The following is a 22137-nucleotide window of genomic DNA, read 5'->3' on the forward strand; positions in this document are numbered from 1 at the left end:
ACTGGGTATCGGTGAGAAGTTCCGCACCATGGTCTTCAACTGTTACAAACGTCCTTCGGCGTCGGTGCGGGTCAATGGGTGTAGCTCCGGTAGTTTTGCCATCGAACGCGGTACGAGACAGGGTTGCCCCCTCTCGCCGCTTCTGTTTGCCCTATACATGGAGCCGTTTGCTCAGAGGATTCGCAACAACCCAGACGCTATTGGGGTCAAGATGGGCCAATATGTCCACACGGTCAGCCTCTACGCGGACGATGTCCTGCTGACCCTAGACGATCCCAGGAGATCGCTCCCTGCTTGCGTCCAGGAACTGGACGCCTTTGCGCGTGTGGCCGGCTCCAAAATGAATATGAGCAAGTCGGTGGCGTTGGATGTGTCCCTGGCGGCAGATACCAGGAGGGACCTTCAGCGCCTTTTCCCCATGCAGTGGTCCTCGTCTACGGTGCCATACCTGGGGATCCTGCTGGCGCCCACGCTGCCGGAGATGGTGACAGCCAATTACACTTCCCTCGGCAGGAAGATCAAGGAGGAACTTGGCCGCTGGAGCAAGGGCCTTCTGTCTTGGCTGGGTCGCATCGCGGCGGTTAAGATGACGGTGCTGCCCCAGATTCTGTACCTCTTTCGGGCTCTGCCTCTCTAACCCCCTGTGGGTTGGATAAGACAAACGCAGGCTGACATCTCCCGCTTTGTTTGGCAAGGCCGCAAGCCGCGGATGAAGAGGGTCCTCTCCACGCTTGCTCCGGAGGCAGGGGGTCTTGGTATCCCGGACCTCCGTAAATATTTTCAGGCAGTGCAACTGCGATACTTGGTGGAGTGGAGCAGGTGGGAGTCCGACAAACACTGGCTTTTTCAAGACCAGGCGGTGGCGGGCCGCACCCACCAGGAGGTTCCGTTCTTACGCCGCACGCATCGCCCTGCTAATCTTTACGCCTCTTTAGTTACGCGGGTCCCCCTGAGGGTGTGGGATGCAGTTTGCGAGGCTCATGACCTGACCACCTTCCCCTCGCCGTTCACGCCCATAGTGGGTAACCCGGACTTCTTCCCAGGGATGGAGCCGGGAGCCTTCTCCCATTGGGTGAGCGCGGGCTGTAGGGCGCTTTTCCATATCTACGGGCCGGAAGGCATGATTCCCTTTCAACAACTTCGGCAGGAATTCGGCCTGACGGAGACGGATAGACTGCGCTATATGCAGGTCCGACACTGGGCTCTCCAACCCCAGGTGCGCGACACCGCCGCTCGCCAAATCACACCGTATGAGCGGTGGTTGGTGACTCGAACCTCGGATGCCAAGCTGATTACCGATTTGTATAAATTCCTTCAGCCCCCGACGTCCCACTATTATAACCCGGGGAGGGAGCGCTGGCACAGAGAATTTGGTAGGATACTCAGCCATAAGGAGTGGGACAAAATTGCATATCGGGCGCGGCACTCTGCATATCACATGGGACTTACGGAGACCTTTACCAAGGTGTCTACTTACTGGTACTACACCCCGGAGAGGCTGTATGAAATGCATAGACACTCTGACAAGGGGTGCTGGCGGGGATGCGGACAGGAAGGTACTCTCTCACACATTCTTTGGGCTTGCCCGGTGCTGACCGCTTATTGGAAGGAGGTTTTGGATGAGGTGGACAAGCACTTTGAGATTGAGCTGCCGCGCTTCCCAGCGTATGTATTGCTAGGCCTTCCCAATGATCTAATGTATCCGTTGAAGTCCCGCAGGGGTAGACAGATTGCAATCGCGCTGGGCTCAGCGGTCCAGAACATTCTTGTCCACTGGCGCACCGCCACTGTCCCCTCCATTACGGGTTGGTTGCATAGGCTCTGGCAGGTGTTGGGAATGGAGAAGATGTCGCTCACCGTGGCTGGGGAGTTGGATCGATTTGAGGAGCTATGGCAACCCTTCCTGGCACTACTGTCCACGGAATTTCGCGAGCTCACCTGCCCGAGGTACCTTCGACTTCTTAGGCTGACGCCACCGACGACCCCGGTGGATTAGACTGCACGGAGGACAGGATCTTGGGGATGGGGTGCGGGCTGATTGGGGTGGGTTATCCTAGTACGGGGCCATTGGACGGGATGTTGGGGTGTTGTTTTCTCTTTTCCTTTTCATTGGGGGTGGGGGGATCGGAGGGACTGGGTTGTGCTCTGATGAGTCGCTGATGGCTCTCCGCGCTTGGCTTAGATGGGGTGTTGAGGTGCATGCGAGGGTCACGCGGATTGCTTAATTGCCTCACATTTGCTGTATTTTCCTTTTTCTGGACCACTGGACTACTTTTCGCCAACGCTCCTGAGATGCGCTTCTTCCTTTATTGTGCTGTATGTAACCTTAACCTCCTATTCCCCTCCCCCATTTTTTTTTGTCTTAATAAAAATGCTTTAAACCTAAAGTCATAAGAGCTATTCGAACGGCTGTGGACAGTGAAAGACACTTGATGGGGAGAACCAGAATTAGACTGTTCTCATCCGTGTTGTCACTTGAATTATTAACTAGACCTGTGAAATGGTACACAACAGTCCTGGAAGAGGACTGGCTAGAATCAATTGATTCACTGACCACAGAAAATGTCGACTACTTCTTTGACGAAGGATTAAAAATACTAGATAATCTAGAATATGAAGAAAGATACAAACTGCCGACCGAAACTCTGCCACCACAACAACAATACATAGAGTGGATATACACAGATATACACAGATTCAGAGGTATTTCCAGGAGGACTCATGAACGGTGTAGGTAAAGGAACCAGTTGTGTAACAAAGAAAAGCTGGCGCAATGGGAAACTAACACCAATAATCACCAAAAATGAAATCCACAATTACGGGACAGCTCAGCGAGCTGATGTCCACTCACTAAAGATGGCACTAGAATGTACGGATCGAGAATTCCCCACACTGATTGTGTGCGAGTCGTACTACTGTGCGAAGTCTTATAACAGAGATCTAGATCAATGGGCAGAGATGAACTTTAAAGATCGCAAAGGATGCACAATACCACACAAAAAACTGTGGGAACAGGTAGCTCTGTTAAAACAACAGCTACCATTGGCTCACGTCATCGACGCGCTGAGCCCACAACGTGATGGCGTTCATGTTGCAGGGAATTCATTGGCAAAACAGCCACAAGGACGACCAATCACCAGGCGTCCGGAACCAATATGATGCATTACAGTAAACATATCGACGGAGATATTTTGTTAGTCACAATATCCAATAGAAAATCAATATATAATTGACGCAAACTCGCTCGAATCCCTGGAGTGGGTGACCGAGTGATGCTAAACCGGGATCAGAGGGTGAATCTGATACAAGATGCACACGAAGGCTTTGGGATTTGTCACCGCAATACCCGTGACACAATAAGTGATTAGAGGAAAGATACTGGTGGCCGGGAATGAGGGTTGAAGCAACTATATTTAAAAACGACTGCTTCCATTGCAAACAATCAGGCACAGCCTCCCCGGACAACACCACTAAACCAGGTAACAACAAAAATGTCCCATCAAACGTGTTCTCTACCTTCAGAATTTTCACACAAAAAGGGAAGAAACCTTCCCGCCAAAATTAAGACAGTACACGAGTAAAATGTTTACACCTCACTAGGCTGACGCAATAACTGTTATAAAGGAGTAGGCGAGTCTAAAAGGCAAATACGCAAATGTTGTGCTGTGCGCAGACCAGACTTTGTTGAAAGCTTGTGTTAGCTTTCAAGGAGGCCAGGCCGGTACATAGTGTGAAATTGTGGTACACTTCTTCACTACTCTCCTGAGGGAAGCGGGTGGTGAAAAGTAAAAACCTAGGCATAAAGCTTAACCATAACGGGGAAGGTATTAGGTACTGGTGCTGGGTGGTTCAAGCATTTAACAAGTTTCCAATATAGTCTTAACAATCTGCCAAAATATTCTCTGGGGGGAATCACTTAGTATGAACTTTTGTTCGGTACTAGAATGTGCGCAAGTGACCTCGATAGTCAGACTTCAGTGGAAGAACAAAAGACTTTTGATGTGAAAGATCGTTTGGCTATCTTACAGGACCTAAATCAAAGAAGAATCGCCTGTCTAACACAAAGATCGAGCCAAACGCCACTGAAGAAAAACCACCTGTCCCAGCAAGACCTGTCTGGATTCCAAAAGTCGGGGATCTAGTCAGAGAAAAAATTGCGGTGAGGAAGGAATTTGGGCCTTCCTACAGACAAGCAGTACCTGTCTTGGAAATTCGAGGAACAAGGTCAGTTGTACTACCGCCTCTTGCTGGTAAAAATCAAACCGAGTTGTATCCATCGACCTGGTTAAACCACAGAATGTGGCCAATCATATGTAACAGACCAAAAGGCATCCAAATCAATTACTTTTCTGAGGATCAAAGTGCATCAGTAGAACAGACTGGAAAAAAGACTGGTTCATCCAAAATAAAGGCCTTGCTTCAACAACTTGGAGAAGTGTACCTGATTTCACCATGGAATCTTTTGCTTTGGTTCATATCAATCTTGTGCTTGAGCAAACTAATAGATGGAAAATTCCTAAAAATGGACACAGCAAATCAGAACATCAACGTGACTCTGAAACCACACAAGTCTTCCCACATCATTAAGAGAGAACTTTCAGATGTGAAACTCACAGCAACACCCATCGCAGGAGGAATAGCATGGGATACAACTGACTACGAAGTTTATGGGCCTGTTGAGTTGCTGCGGTATCCACACCAGCTAAAGGTTTCCTTAAGTGACTTTGCAACAACAAATTCGTTCAAAGATGATTGGGACTACGAGACTGAATCTAACATGTCAGATTTAGAAATGTCTGCAAGGTTTTCTAATCATGATTACTTACAGGGCTCATCAAATTATGAGGAAATGTACTGTTATACCCATTTTGCTCATCATTATTTGCATAGAACTACTAATGCTAGAAATGTTTTAAAATATCATCAATGGGAACATTGTCCTACTCCACCAAAGGGCAGCTCAAAAGCATATTATGAAAAGTTTGCATATTTTTCTGGTTACAATATTACAAATGCAGAAACATTCTATTTTAAAATGGTGAACAAAACAGGTACAAAGCATTTATTGACAAATACTAAATTAATCTATTCAAATGAATTCTATGAAAAATTGTCATCACTTGGTTTTGATTACTGGAAGGAAACAATTGAAACAAAAACCATTTGGGGTACAAGAAATTGGCAAATACAAGGTTCAGAAACATTAATGAGAGCCTGCATTATCCCAAACCAAATAATGACACAATTCATCAAACAACATGTTTTGGCCTAGCAAAAATGAAAGATCTAGACAAACCATCTATCCCAAACCCATTCCAAGAAGATAACTCAACTAGTGATGATGAGATATATGTAAACTATGTTTTGAATCAAAACAGAACACATCCTAATTGGAAAAAATGGTTAATCTGGCCTATAGATACTAACATCTGTCAGGATAGATTGCTCAACAAAATAGAAGGTTCCAAACAGATTAGGCCAGACCTAAGGTATTCCCAGAGACAACACCCGGGAATAGTAACCACATACCGTGTAGGTAAACTGTGCCTTGAATGGCTAGGTAAATCTACATTGCCTGAAATTAAACAACACTTAACATTGCTAAATGAAGGTGCTGATTTGCGTGATTTCATATTGGGACCCCGCAAACAGCGTCAAAAAAGATTTATAGCGACCTCCATCTACGCTGCTTACAACGAGGCCTGGAAGGTGGAACAGATCGAAACTGCTGAAAAAATACGAGAAATTGATCGTATTCATCTGGAAAAAACACTGTCTGTAGTAGACAATGGGTTAACGACTCTGTCCTCCAGAATCTACTCTTTAGACAGCATTGTGTCGTCTGCCATAGGCATCATAGAGACAGATTTGCTTATATTACAACATGGGCAATCTCAATTGCGTTCTATTTCAGAACTAAGCTGGACGTTGCAAAACCTGCGTTTAGGCTATGTGCCGTGGCGTCTGATTAACCTCATAGATGCTATTAAACATTCCTCCCCAGTGCTGCGCTGTCCATTGGAACTAGTGCTGAATGGACGTCCAATGGTCGGGCGCAGCACTGGGGAGGTAGTGCTGCCGTCGGCCAATGCACCGAGGCAGCACTTAAGGGGTTAATTCCACGTCAATATTTACCATCTTCAACTTGACAGATAGACCGATATCTCTGGCACAGAAAGGGGCAGATTACACAATCCTTGGCATTGAGAGGCTAGAAAAACTTACATTGACAGTATCTGAAAAACCTGTACCTGAATGGATAATACATGGTACCCTTAACATACCAATCACCAAATTCCAGTTTTGATACTGCTTAAAACATGTTCCAGTAGGTCACTATACAAAATTAGGTAGTAATTATTTAAAAAGCTCATGGAGCCTACCATATACTCACAAATGTATAAATTGGGGTGGCAATGAGGTATTTCTCAGCGGAATTAACTGTAAGCCAGCGCTTAGCGGTACCTTGCTTTGTCGAGAAATTAACTTGCACGGGGCCTGTGATGGGTTAGCCAACAATCTGTCCTGTGCATTACAAGGGGTTCCAGTGTCTAAAATTGATACTTTTTTCTATCAACTTACAAACGGGAGCTACATTATGGTCTCAGATCACAGCTGCGTTGGTATGTTGCCAGGCAAAAGCTATCTCGTAACTGCTTCGAGCAAGGTCAGAGTTTGCTTGAATGTATTGTATCCTCCAGGAGGGCAAGACATGGGAGTTAACTTGTGGCCTAAAGGACGAATCTCTTCTCTTCGAATAGTTACATTGAGCGGACTAAAGAACGTACTCCTTCAGAAGCCTGTGCCCCTGACCTCGTCTAGAGAGACTTTTGATCAAATGGTCGCGCAGACCTCAAATGAAATTCATGCCCTTTTATCCACTAACTGCCCTACGCATTTCGTGGAAATGCTTAGCCAAATTTTTAACATGTCTGATACCACCGGCATTATACATGTATTTAAGATGGTATTTTCAAGACTTCTAGCCCCATTCGAAGCCATCCTGAATCTATTTCCCAACTTTGTCCATTCATTGTTCGGAGGTATTCCTTTAACACTAGCACTAGTCGCTGGGATTCTTTTTTTATTCCTGCTGCTACGTTATGGCAAATCCTGCAACCGAAGGAACAAACCTGACCATGGAACAAGCGTTGCAGATTCTGCACTGCAGGAACCGCATAGTTCAAATCCTAGGATACTCTAGGCTGAGAGAGCTAAATACAACCTGGTTCTTGTCGTTCAGACCGCTTTGGGACGCTTGCATCTTACCTGTTCTTAAATGCCTGCTATGTGGAGAAGAATGCGTGTTGGACGTCTGTTTGACACTTCCAGAATACGTACCAATGGATGTGGAAACGCTGCTTGGATCAGTAACGACTCATGCTGTGTTCTGTCCCCAGAGGTTACCGATTCTGATGACGGCATTCCTAGAAACTACAGTTGACATCAATGTAGTACGCGGAGGAAGCGGCATACAGGTACAACAATCACACACGTTGCCCGTGCATAACTATTATGGCGGAGAGGCATTCCATGTGTGCACCCTTTCAAATAACTTTGATTTGACTGAACTTTCACAAGAATCAGTTGATGATTTTTTCCGAGACTTATCAGAAATGATGTCCTCGAACAACAACTCGTGAGGAGAAACAGAAAGCACGAATAGCATGCTTTGTATTCGGCCTTCAAATTTTCAAAACATTAAGCCATATTTTTGAATAACTTTCCAGCTACTTTGAGAAGACTTATCTTTTCCCAGTCCCAAAATACTTTGATTTTGGTCTCTCGATGCTCTGCTCAAGGTAAACATATTCTCATAGAACTTGATTTCTAGGCCTGGGGATGGTTTCATATTTATAATGGGATTGCCTCCAGATACTTGGGTAATCAAGCAGTTTTATATGTGATGAAATGTTCTCGAACCTTTTTTCTGTATTAAGAGACGTTTCATGTGTAAATTCACTGCATTCCATGTGATGTGATGTTCTCAAATCTTTCTTCTGTAATAAGAGACATCTCATGTGTAATTAAATGCAATAACGTTTTTATTAGTATGCAATGCACAAGTATACTATAATTTGCATTTTTTAAATATAAGTCATACAGTTAGGCTGTTATTCTTGTACATACCATTCTCAGAAATGTGCAAGTAATGTATTTTGAGGGTGGGATCTATACACTTTTTAGCTATGTATAGGTAGGATAGCTTAGGCTCATCTGAATCTTATCTGATTCTAATCTGATCCTTATCTGATTCTTATCTGATAGTACATCTGTACATGGAGTGTGTGTTATGTATTTATCTAGGCCCCAAATCTAGATATAGCAATTCATGCCAAAATATGGTCCTGACATAGTCTAACCCTAATATGGTCATACTAATCCCTACCAATTAAATAGTCCGAGTCAGCAAAGACATAACAATGACGTTATCCTCTGACTACCTGACTACATGGTCCCTAGAGAATACAACCAGCTCCGGGACATGACGAACATACTGAAGCCTCAGGGGAGAACACCTAATCCTCCAGTATTGATTTGTCCCAAAGCCAAGGAGAGCATTACGCACTTCTTATCCAATCTGTCCAAACATCTGGAGAGTCTTGCGCACTCCAGTATTGATTTGTCCCAGACCCCCTGGACAGTAATGCGTGCTTCATGCACCTAGTGAAGTCCATATGCCCAATCTTGTGCATCAATCCAGTCACCTAGCCTGTATAAAAGCAGCCAGGTTGGTCCAGCCAAATACACAGTGGTTTCCTGGAGATGATCGACTGACCTCGTCCCGAGCCCAGCTGATTCGAGTCCCAATGAGAAGCGACCCTCCTGCCTGACGCACTGAGAAGAGAAGCTGCCCGTTTTCTCCAGCCGAGAAAAGAGCCAGCTCCGGTGTTCCCTGCGATCCACAGCCGGCTGCCGGGATATCGAGTCCAAGAGATTCCAGACCTCTTACATTCTGACTCAAGGTATGGAGATGATTAGCTACAGAGAATGATTCTTGTTCTTAGAACAAACCTGGCAGAGTAATTATTTAAACTTAACTGAAGATTCTTTCTTATCTTGTCCCGTTCGAGACTCAGGTTAGGAACACGGGGTAGGCATAAGTTAGATTACATCAGTCGAGTCAGTTTAGCTCTTGTTAGCTAGTTTTCTATTGTATAGATTTTAGGATATGTTTTAGATGTATGTTATGGCTAAGAAACTATAACATGCTGTTGCAGTATTACTTTATAATACTCTTTTTACTGTATGCATTATATTTTCTTATAAGTGGAGCTATAATTGCAATTCACTTCTCCTGTGTGAGAAAACAGACTGATCAATAAATAACACCTTTTATTGAAAACGCCCGTCTCTCTTACTCTACACTCGAGTGAAACTAAGAATGCATGTTTAAGTGAGTAATAACGATTCTATTGGTTTTTCACGACCCTGGAGATTTACTCCTAACTCGAGGAGACTCAAAGTTGTCATGTTGTATGGTTGTCGGAAGCTACATCTCTTCTTGTCTAAGTAGGCACTAATACCTTATCCTACATTCGAGAAAGTTTCTAGCGACCTCTGAGCTAGCTGGCAAACCCTTAAGTGTAATATTGTCGGCAGGGGACTTATTGTAACCTCAGTTACATGTCTTTTGTTGTTGATATTATTCCAATGCGCAGATGCCTATGGAGATAATAGGAACTACACTACAAAGCCATCTTCTGTTCCCTCTAAGAAAGTGGTAGCATGTGTTAGACCAGCTGAGGATTTAACATGGGATGGAAAATGTAACCCTTCTTATCAGATAGCAGGAGTAGTCAAGAGAGTACCCAAACATTTTACCATTACGGTTTGTTTGGTTATATCCAATAGCCACAGGGCTCCTGTATCTGCGTTATTGGATTCAGGGGCCACGGGTAACTTTATGGATATCCAGTTGGCAGAGAAACTTAAGGTTCCTTGGATTTTCAAGGAACAGCCTGAACCAGTGAGAGCCATAGATGGTACTGAGTTGTCCTCTGGAACTATCACACGACAGACCGAACTCATCTGTATGATATGTGATGGGCATTCTGAATATCTTGGAATCGATCTAATTGATGCCCTTCCTTTGGTATTGTGTTAGGGGTGCCTTGGCTCCAATCACATAATCCGAAGATTGATTGGATTAGAGGAACTGTGACCCTTGATTCAGTTCACTGTTTACAGAGTTGTTACAAGGTTGCCACAGATTGGATTACCCCTTTGACCAGTGCTGTAGGAGAAGGGACATCTGGTGATAGGCAGAAGGTTCCTGCTTGTTATGAGAATTTTGTGGAAGTATTTGACAAAGGAAGAGCGAAGGATTTGCCTCCTCATCGCTCTTTCGATTGTCGAATTGATTTGGTGCCAGTGGCAACATTGCCCTGTTGTCGCATATATGCCTTATCAGGTCCTGAAGAACAACACTTGAGAGAGTATGTAGAGGAAATGTTGGCAAAGGGGTTTATTCGTCCCTCCTCCTCTCCCGCTTCCTCAGCTATCTTTTTCATCCCGAAGAAGGAGGGAGGTCTCAGAGCCTGTGTAGATTACATGGCGCTCAATAAGGGGACTATCAAGAACAAGTATCCTCTTCCCTTAATACCTGTGTTGCTGGATCAAGTGAAGCATGCAACGGTTTTTACAAAATTAGATCTCCGAGGCGCATACCATCTCATACGAGTCCGTGAAGGCGACGAATGGAAAATAGCCTTCCGGACTAAGTTCCGCCTGTATGAGTATTATGTAATGCCCTTCGGACTTTGTAACGCTCCGGCTGCTTTTCAGTTTTTTATCAACGAGGTATTAAGGGAATATTTGGATCTGAGCGTCATCGTGTATATCAATGACATTTTAATTTTCTCCAATACTGTGGCAGAACACGCAAAGCATGTTTGTCAAGTCTTGCAGAAGTTGAAGGAACATCAGCTATATGTAAGACTGGAGAAATGTAGTTTTCACACAGACAGAGTAGAATTTTTGGGATTCCTTGTTTCAGCTGAGGGCATCAGAATGGATCCCCATAAAATTGAGGCTATTACAACTTGGCCATCACTGAAATGTGTTAAGGAGGTACAAGTGTTACTTGGGTTCGCCAATTTCTATCGGCGGTTTATCTCACATTTTTCTGACATCGTAGCTCCTATGACTGTGCTGTTGAGAAAGGGAGTTCCTTTTGTGTGGTTAGAGCTAGCACAAATGGCTTTAGATCAGCTGATAGAACGGTTCACCACCGCCCCTGTTCTTGTCCATCCTGACCCTGCATTACCCTTCTTTGTTGAAGCTGATGCTTCTTTAGGAGCTGTAGGGGGAGTGTTGTCCCAGAGAGATGAGGAAACTGGGTTTATGCATCCTATAGCTTTCTTTTCAAATACGTTACTACCAGCTGAAAGAAACTATACGGTTGCTGAACGAGAATTGTTGGCCATCAAATTATCTTTTGAAGAATGGCGACATCATTTGTGGGGAGCCCGCCATTTTATTACCATCTTCACGGATCATAAGAATCTTGAGTTCTTTAGATCCGCTCGTGCGCTAACTCCAAGACAAATGAGGTGGGTGTCCTTCTTCAATGAATTTGATTTCATAATAACTTATAGACCTACAGCAAAGCAATTGAAATCAGATGCCTTGTCCCGCATCCACGTGAATTCGGCAGAGTGGGGGACAGAAAAAGATATGGGTTCCTTTATATCGTATGATCAACGCTTTCCCTTGGCTGAATTAAATGAGAACTCAAGCCCAAATACTGATCTTGGTAGAGTCTTGGACACAAGACTCTACCAGATAGAAGTCCAAACATTAACAACTTTCTCGTATAAAACTATATAGTATTTTATTAAAACATATTTTTGGTCAATTAAAAAACACATACACAGAATGTAAAAATAGAGTTTAAAAAAACTCTTCACATAACTCATAAAAACATCACCACATAATTGTACTACAATTTACAATTATGTGGTGATGTTTTTATGAGTTATGTGAAGAGTTTTTTTTAACTCTATTTTTACATTCTGTGTATGTGTTTTTTAATTGACAAAAAATTTGTTTTAATAAAATACTATATAGTTTTATACAAGAAAGTTGTTTGTTTGTACTTCTTTCTGGTAGAGTCTTGTGTCCAAGATCAGTATTTGGGCTTGAGTTCTCATTTAATTCAGCCAAGGGAAAGCGTTGATCATACTGTTTAACAGTACCCTATTCCCTTGGTTTTCAAGGGGTCTCTCTCAAAATTCTTTCCAAAGGTTCCTTTATATCGCCAGAGAAGATAGTAGGCAGTGTTACCATGGATGATTTTTTGGCAGGAGTTAAAGAGAAACTGAAGGACATAGATCTTACCACTTGGGTATCTCAACCTCTGTTCTCTGTCAAAGAAGGGTTATTGTATCATGAGAACCAATTATTTATTCCTCCTTCTTTGCGAGAAACAGTGTTGAAATGGTGTCATTCATCCGCCCTAGTGGGCCATCCGGGAATGAATAAGGCCAAGGAATTTTGTTTACAAAGGTTCTGGTGGGAGACCTTGGCCCATGACGTCCAAAATTTTGTGGCATCGTGTCCGGTATGTGTTGTGAGTAAACCAACTCACTCCAGGCCGTCTGGACTGTTACAGCCTTTGCCAATACCACCTGCTCCATGGCATACAATTAGCATGGATTTTGTTACGGACTTACCGTTAGAATCTGGGTGTACTGTGATTTTTGTAGTGGTTGATTCCTTTACAAAAATGGCTCACTTTATCCACTTAGCTAAACTGCCTACAGCTAAAGCAATGGCCTTGATGTTTGTGTCATCTATAGTCAGACTTCATGGTTTACCATCTGCCATTATTACTGATGGGGGGCCCAGTTTGTTTCTCATTTTTGGACTGAGCTGTGTGATGCCTTACAAATAAAAATATGCTTGTCTTCTGCCTATCATCCTCAGTCTGATGGTCAGACTGAACGTACTAACCAAACGATGGAGCAATATTTAAGGTGTTTATTGAATTCCTTGACCTGTAGTTGGGTGTTGGCCCTTCCTCTAGCTGAATTTGCGTACAACAACAGCATGCATTCAGCTGTTGGAATGTCACCCTTTTATTGTTCTATGGGATTTCACCCGAAGGCCATTCCCATCCAACCCTCGGGGCATGTACCAGCAGTAGACACCTTGGGCGTTACTCTGGGGCGGATTTGGGGTATAGCTCAGGGACATCTTGTGAAGGCTAAGGAAGATATGAAAGAGCAGGCAGATAAATGTAGGGTTCCGGCTCCATCTTATGGAATTGGAGACCGTGTTTGGTTGTCTACAAAGAATTTAAGGATGGAAGGTTCTAGGAAATTACAACCTAAGTTTGTGGGTCCTTTTCCTGTCTTTAAAGTGATAAACCCTGTGGCAATGAAGCTGGAACTGCCTGATGAATATCGAATCCATCCGGTGTTTCATACTTCCTTATTGAAACCCTACACTAATACTGAACAGACTTTGCCCCTCCTCCTTCGTTGTTGGTGGGTGGTAATGAAGAATTTGAAGTCAATGCCATCCTTGATTCTAAGAGAACTTGAGGCAGGTTATTATATCTGATTGATTGGAAAGGGTATCCCCTGAAGAACGAACATGGGAACCTGCTAGTGGAGTACATGCTCCTCGCTTAGTTAGGATGTTTCATTTACGTCATCCTACAAAACCCCGTCCTGTGGGGAGGCCTTTGAGGGGAGGTACTGTTGGGATTTAGTGGAGCCAGCTGCATGAATGAGTCCCTTTTTCTCTTTTCCTCACCTTAATTTTCGCTGTTGTCCTCTCTCTGTTACATTTGTGGTGGTAGCCTCCTCCCCTTTCCACTGCCCCTCCTTCTTGCTTCCGCCTTATCAAGGGACTAGCACATCAAGTTGGTGCTTGGTTTCTTGCCTGGTTGGGTTTCTGCCAGGTTTATGGGGTAATTTGGACCTTTGGAATCCTTGCCTTGGACAAAGGACAGGAGTTCTTTGCTTCTACTGGCAGAACGAGGCTTCGTTCTGCTGATGACGATATCGGGACCGGTTCGTCATTTTCAAAGACGCTGTGGGAGCTTTTGGTGAAGTTTGAGAAAGCGTCCTCTGGTCTTGGGTGTGCACCGTGGGACCTTGAAACTTAATCGTTGCAGCGTTTGGCTGTTTGCAGAGACCCGGCTGTGTTAGAACTTTAAACACGGAAGACTTTATTTCCGGTTTTTCTGCAACTTGTCCTCGTCGTTGTGTGTTTTTGGGCAGATTCGCGGAGCCCCGAGTTTTTCTGTATATGAACGGAGCTTCATTTAGTTTGTGGCCACATTTAGGAATATGCTATGGTTTAATAGCGTTTTCGGTTTTAATGTGATACAAAAGGTTTTTTTTTCAAACCATTGGCGTTTTTTCCCCTTTACCAGAGACGAAATAAGAGTGGGATTATTGTTTTGAATATTACATAAAAAGCAGAAGGATTTCTGTATCACGAGTGTCTTCCTCATCCTGACTCTCTCTACGGGCGATTGAGCTGCGCAAAACAAGTAAGGGGGGGAACAGGGTTGTGTTGGGCAATATATGGTATGCTATGATTGTAGCAAGTGAGAGGACACAGATTTTGTATTGTTACATGTGTTTTTCTCTTGTTTCTTTATCTTCTCTCCCCTTCTACAGGTTAGAGGACCTATACTTCTATTGAACAGGGTCTGCATAGCTGAGCAGCAAAATAAGAGTCTTGGGAGCTCTTTTTCTTTGGTTTATTCCCACCTTCTTCCCTTGTCCGGTCTGTGGGTGCGCTGATATATCTGGACGCATTCCATTCCGAATAGGGGCAGAGGACTGGGGCCATCCTCGCATCCGTGGTGTGGGTTGAGTTGGGTGAAATCCAACACAAGGCTCCAGGCCCGGACGGAGTACCTATTGATATATTCAAGGATAACACTGACTTATGGGCCCCGCTCCTGACTAATGTACTTAACAGCTGTAACATTCAAGGATTTCCATCAACCTGGCAGGAAGCAGTAGTTATACCAATATTTTAAAAGGGAGATCAAAATGATCCCAAATGCTACAGGCCCATTTCCTTACTCGACTCGTTGATGAAAGTCGCGGGTCGAATTATCCTAAATAGATTGCAAACATGGGCGGAAGACGAGGGCATTCTATCCAAATTCCAGTACGGATTTAAGTCGGGCATTGGCACGGTCGAGCAAGGTTTAAACCTGGCAATGTTAATAGGAAAATACACGGTGGCAAAAAATGGGAACTTATTTATTACATTCGTAGATCTCAACTCAGCCTTTGACTGTCTAAGTCATGATATTTTGTGGGGCACTTTAGCTGACCTTGGTATTGATTATAATATTTTAAATTTTCTTAAAGAATTATATAGAGGAGCAGGGGCTAAGGTGCGATTTGGCAAGAGGGGTGAATGCACCACTAAATTTCCAATAAAGAAAGGTGTCCGCCAGGGTTGTATCCTGGCACCCTTTATTTTCAATTTGTACAATAACAAGTGGCTGACCATCTAACAAAATTAGAGGTGGATTACCCCCAAGTTAATAGTGCTGCAGTACCAATTTTATTGTACGCAGATGATGCGGTGATAATGGCAAGAACCCAAGTTGGGCTACAGAAAGCATTGTCTAGATCCTCAGATTATATGGGATCTAGGGGCCTAAAGATTAACATTGGGAAACATTTACTATGTGCTGCTCATCTAAAAATAAAGTCTCATGCAACACTTTTTTAGAACAGTCGAAGATAGGTTTAACTAATACCTTCTCTTATCTGGGGATTGTTTTTAATAAAAGAGGCAATTGGACCTCCGCAATTACCTCAAGGAACTTAGCTTTTTCTTGCGCTATTGGTGCTGTTAGACAATTTTCTAATCAGTTGGGGGAAGACCAGTTCGCATCCTGTTAGACAATTACAAAGCCAAATGTGTATCAACGGCAGTGTATGGGTCTGGCATTTAGGGGGTCGCTGATTGCAGGGCCTTACAAATAAGTGAAAATAGCTTTCTGCGTTATTTGTTAGCTGTCCCCAAATCTACCCCCACTTACGTCTGTCATAACGAGCTTGCACTGGTTCACATTTCAGACTTAGTTAGGATAAGCCCAGTGTTGCTCTGGCATAAAATATGGACCTCATTGGCTACAGAGTTTAACAGGGCCATCCTTCAGGACTGTATTAAACATGTAGGGTCAAAAAATATTCAGTGGCTCAGTTATGTTAAGAATTTCTTGGTTAAACTTGGTCACCCAGAATTCTTTAGTACACCAACTACACTGTCCTTGATCTCCAGAAGAACCTTGAAGGAACATTGTTTAGCTTTTCTGGATGATCAACGATGGAAGGTAGAGGGCAAGAAGGCTTCTGTTTTACAACACTATTCTTTAATTCAGGGACCCGGTTTACATAATTATCTGTCCCCCGATCAGTCCTGTTACACAAGGATGCTATTAGCATGATTGTGAACCGGCAGTTTCTTTAGGCTGATTACTTTTCCAGCCATTAATGACTGGTCAAAACATCTAATTAACTGTCCATGCGATGACTTATCTTTACAATCGTTAATACATTGTATTTTATTTTGTAAATGTTATATGTGGAGTAGAAAGAGGTATTTGTTACCATTATTAAAAATCTGGGGTCTGAAACAGTGCAGACCAGCTTTGATTAAAATCCAACAACTTCATGATGAAATGTCGATACATGTTGTATCTGTTTCTTAAGTCCATTATTAGATGCAGATCGACTATGCATTAGTCTTATATTCCAAACGAACATTTCTAATTCGGAAGTGATTGTATTTAAAGCATGCTACTGTTACACCTTAGTGCTTTTTTAGTGACTCCCCAGATTATGAATTAATTAGGGTTCTTATTAAGATAAAAATATTCCTAATGTATGTATGTATGTATTGAACTGTGCTTTTATGATTTTAACATTGTAATCGAATAAAGCTATCTTTGACTTTGACTGCATGAGTGAGAGTGACTGCATGAGTGACAGCAGAATGAGTGACTGCATGAGTAACAGCATGAGTGAGAGTGACTGCATGAGTAATAGCATGAGTGACAACAGAGTGAGTGACAGCATGAGTGACAGCAGCGTGAGAGTGACAGCGGAGTGACTGCATGAGTCACTGCATGAGTGACTGCGACTGCATGAATAACAGCATGAGTGACTGCGACTGCATGAATAACAGCATGAGTGACTGCGACTGCATGAATAACAGCGTGAGTGACTGCGACTGCATGAGTAACAGCGTGAGTGACTGCGACTGCATGAGTAGTAGCGTGAGCGTGACAGCCGAGTGAGCGTGACAGCTGAGTGAGCGTGACAGCCGAGTGAGCGTGACAGCCGAGTGAGCGTGACAGCCGAGTGAGCGTGACAGCCGAGTGAGAGTGACAGCCGAGTGAGCGTGACTGCAGAGAGAGTGACTGCAGGGTGACTGCAGAGTGAGAGTGACTGCAGGGTGACTGCAGAGTTAGAGTGACTGCAGCGTGACTGCAGAGTGAGAGTGACTGCAGAGTGACTGCACGAGTGAGAGTGACTGCATGAGTGACTGCAGAGTGAACAGCAGAGTGAGAGTGACTGCACGAGTGACTCCAGAGTGAACAGCTCCTCGCCCTTCCCCAGGCCGACCTAAATGGCCTGCAGCAGTAGGACCAGGCCACATGCAGCTCGACAGAAAACCCTTTGTGTCAAATGCGTTGTAATTGCCTGTGATATTGTGCAGCATCCCATGCGCCGCATAACACCCTCAAGAAGAAATTGAGTCCCCAGCACCCCAGGAGATTTTCCCCTTGGCCTTGCTCAGCAGCAATCAAGGCCCCACCTCTCCGCCCACAGTCCAGGGGGCTACGGGTCTATCGAGAACTGTTCCTTGACTCCAGCAGGGTAAAGAGTGTGCAACTGCACAATCTGCAGCCACCGCTGCAAAGGGAAATCGTCCTCGAGCTACTCGGAGAGCGACGTTTGGGACAAGACCGTGACTCACAAGCTCAAGTTTTTGGGACAAAATAGGATCCCTCAGATGCCTTATTGACATCGCGCATGATACTGAATCCCTTTGTGGGTTGGAAAAAAATTGAAATAACTTGTGTATAGTTTCTGCTTACATCGTGCACTTAACAAATTGTTGATACACCTTTGACGGTGTGCTGAGGATTTCTTTGTCTATTCAGTTTTTGTGTTTCACCCACAACTTGAACACCGAAAGACGTAATCTAAGATTAGCAGAAAGAGCCTGGAGATCCTCTCCATCCTTAGAACTTCTAAAATGCTTAAGATCAACGAGGAACACATACAACAGAAGAGTAAGGCAAATGAAAGCTAATTTCTTTAGAGCACAGCTTGACCAAGCCAGAAATACGCCCAAAAACTATTTGAAATAGTCAAGCAGCAGTCACGCCGGAACCAGCGCCCTCCCAAACTGTGAAGAACTGGCTGTCTTCTTCATGGAAAAAACCACAAAGATCGAGAATGAACTACAAGTAGTGAATAAACTACTACCGGCTTCCTCACTCAGTTTTTCACTCACCACCCAGTATACTGAAAGTAGTGATCCATCCAGGCCCCCTTCCAAAAACAATGCCTCTTGCCACACCTTCTCCTCAAACAATGAAAGTGACATTTACAAAATCCTTTCATCATTAAACCCATATAATCACTTCACTGACTCTCTACCTCCATCTATATTCAAAGAGATCAAAACCTTCATTCTCCCCTATGGTTTAAGATATTAAATGCCTCGCTACATCAAAGAACTCTCCCTGATTGCCTAAAAGCAGGACACCCCCACTTTTTTAAAAAAAACAACGCAGACTGCTCTGATCCTAATAACTTTCAGCCCATCTCCAACATCCCTACTCTTGCGAATCACTTAAAAAAATGTGTCTAGATCCAACTCTGCAACCACATAGACAACATTTAACTCCTTGACCAACACCTCACTGCACTGAATCTGCAATTACTCATTTTGTGGATGACTTATTAATGCTGGATCTAAATGAATCATCCCCCATGATACTGCTCAACTTTATGGCTGCCTTTGACAGTTAATCACGATAGACTACTGAAACTATTGGAACAAAGGATGGGCTTATTAGGGGTCGTTTTGCAAAGGTTTTCCTCAATCCTCTAAAACAGATCTCAGAGCGTCCAAATGAATCCATCTCTGTCTAAGCTCCATGCGATCAATCTTGGCTTTCCACAGGGATCTGCTCTCTCACCCATTCTCTTTAATCTATTCCTGCAACCACTGGCAAACCACTCACAATCCGCTACCATCCACTATAATATGACACTGATGACACTCTGCTGTATCTCAAAATCATCTTCCCAGAGGACATTATTTTCCTCAATTCCACTTTGCAAAATACACATCACTGGCTCACGGATAACCATCTCAAACTCAATACTGCCAAAACGGAATTCTTTCACATCTCACCGCTGAATTACATCCCGAGATCGATCTTTGGTTGAAACCTCTTGCAGCCCTCAACTGCTCTCCTTACATCATACACTCTGCTAGATCCTTAGGTATTAGATAAACATCTGAATATGCAGGATCACATTAGCACAGTCACCAAAGGAGCAAATTAGGAGCTGAGCATTCTGCGGAAACTTAAACACTACCTTCCACATGAAGACCTAAAACAAGCGGATGTAGAAGTAGACTTCAGCAAGGCCTACCAGTGCTACAGGTTCGCTCTTCTCTGCACACAATTCCTCAGACCAGCAAATAGAAGTTAGCACGGAAACTGAAATGTCAAGAAAACAATTTATTAAACCTCATGAGATGGAACTACATTCACACAACACCCTTGGGCAGTGTATGAAGTAGCACAAGGATTAGAAGAACCATGGGTCTTTTATACCCACACAGGAGCTCAAAAGGAGGCGGTACAAGTTCACATAGGAAGAGTTTCATACATGTGATCATACAGAGAATGCACAGTCAACAAAGAAGGAGGGGCGATAAGTTGCTGATCCCGGTTAAAACAGCCTGACAGTAACAGACTGGAGCAGGTGCATGGGCAGCTACAGATTCTTGTGAACATGTGCAGAGTAGCAAGGGCTAAGTATAGCCAGTTACTGAGCAAAGCATAAGGGCAAGCAACAGCGAAGGAGAGAGCACATGGTGAGCACATGGTCGGACAAGGTGGCTTCAGCTCAATGCTTACAGCGATCTCTGCCAAATTTCCACAGATGTCCTTTTTAGCATTAGCTGAAGACATCTATAATCTAGGAGAGTCTTAAGTATACATCAAGTACATCGATCTGCATCATTTCATCAACTTCTTTGTCTAGTACACATTGGGTATTCATTTGTTTAACATCACGTCTGGCAGGTGTACAAGCAGTGATACAGATGGAGCAAAGTATTGGACCACATTGTATACATAGGCAGCATGTAAGTAGAATTTCAAGCAATATACACAGAACTGTTAACAGTTTCCAGGTGACAATGTCCATAGCCAACCAGTTAAAGTTTATGTTCCAGTATCAGGGTGATTCTCAGCAGTAAGACAGTGAGGACAGCGAGCAAATTCATGGGCATGATGGCATCATGCATACACCTAGTGCCAAATGTACGGCTACACATGAGACCCTTACAGGAATGGCTACAGGAGCAATGGTCACAAGCTACAGGTCGTTGGGAGGATCTAGTGGTTGTAACGCACTCAGTGCAGAAAGAGATGGCATGGTGGAACATGGGGAACATAACAAGGGAGAAGCCTCTGACGCCACCAACGCCAACAGTGACCATCACCACAGATGCATCCCAGAAAGGATGGGGAGCTCACATCTAGAAACTCAGAGTGAGGGGTCTGTGGACACCAGCAGATGCGGTCAGACACATCAATTACCTGGAGTTGAAGGCAGTTTTCCTCGCTATAAAAGCCTTCCAGACAAAGCTGTACAACCAGAGAGTGTTGATGCAGACCGACAACACAACAGCGATGTTCTACATCAACAAGCAGGGTGGGACGCAATCAGTCCCGCTTTCGAAGCTAGCGCAGGAGATATGGGCATGGCCCATCCCACTCAAGAGAGACCTGCTAGACATACATCTACCAGGGAAGGACAATGTAGAGGCTTATTAGCTCAGCCGACAGACATCGGCATCCCACAAGTGGGAACTCAATGCACAAGAAACAAGGAGGCTGTTCGACAGGTGGGGGACACCGTCAGTGGACCTATTTACAACACGCCAGAATGCAAAATGACAAAACTTCGCATCCAGGCTGCCCGGGGGGGGTCCCCGGGGAATGCCCTATGGATAGACTGGCCGAGGACATTTGCTTATGCTTTTCCCCCGATACCGCTGATGCACAAGGTACTCAGCAAGTGCAGAATGAGCAACATGACACGGATACTGGTCGCACCGCAGTGGGCCAGGCAGACATGGTATTCACAGATCATGGAGATGGCACAAAGTGCACCCCACAGGTTCGGGAGGAGAAAAGACCTACTCTCCATGCAAAGCAGAGAGTTGCTGCACCCAGAGAGCCTGAGCCTAGTAGCGTGGCTCCTGAGGACATAGAATTTGCGCATCTGAAACTACCAGAAAACACCCTGAGGGGGCTTCGGGAGGCACCGAGGTCCAGCACACGAAAATGCTACGTATCAAAATGGAAGAGATTCACACTGTGGTGCAGAAGGGAAAGGTCGGACAATAAGATACAGAAGGACTCAACAGTGCTAAAATACCTCACGCACCTGCTCGACAAAAAACTAAGCTCATCCTCATTGAGAGTTCACTTGGCAGCGATAGTCGCTTACACAAGAGGGGAAACATGTAAGAGTTTCTTCACATCACAGATGGTTAAGAGATTCCTGGAGTGAGCAAAGAGGATTGAACCACCAAAAAGGGTGCCGCCACTTGCATGGAACCTTAACATAGTCCTAATGGAGCTCATGAAAGAGCCTTTCGAGCCAATTCACAAAGCATCCCTTTCGAGCCAATTCACAAAGCATCCCTAGAAAGAACCAGACCAAGGAGATATTTACAATCGTTCACGGCCTGGCATTCTCGGATAGAACAACCCTCAAGCCTGCCCCGTCTGAAGAACTCCGCCTTTCCCTGAATGACTATTTTATCAACAAAATTACCACCATCAAGGCCAATATTCCCCCCCCCTCCCCTTCCTTTGTG

At 44.3% G+C, this 22137-nt stretch overlaps 1 protein-coding gene across 2 annotated transcripts in view; it reads left to right on the forward strand.

Moving 5' to 3' along the window:
• Positions 1-13852: 13852 nt before the first annotated feature.
• The window catches only part of LOC144806580 (uncharacterized), a 39122-nt gene continuing 30837 nt past the window's right edge, over positions 13853-22137 (forward strand). For both annotated transcript variants that reach the window (XM_078672915.1, XM_078672916.1), the window contains exon 1: positions 13853-14509. The gene's annotated coding sequence lies outside the window, so the exon portion shown is untranslated. The remainder of the gene's footprint in view (positions 14510-22137) is intronic.

Source organism: Lissotriton helveticus (assembly GCF_964261635.1).
Source record: "Lissotriton helveticus chromosome 1_1 unlocalized genomic scaffold, aLisHel1.1 SUPER_1_unloc_9, whole genome shotgun sequence".
NCBI lineage: Eukaryota > Metazoa > Chordata > Amphibia > Caudata > Salamandridae > Lissotriton > Lissotriton helveticus.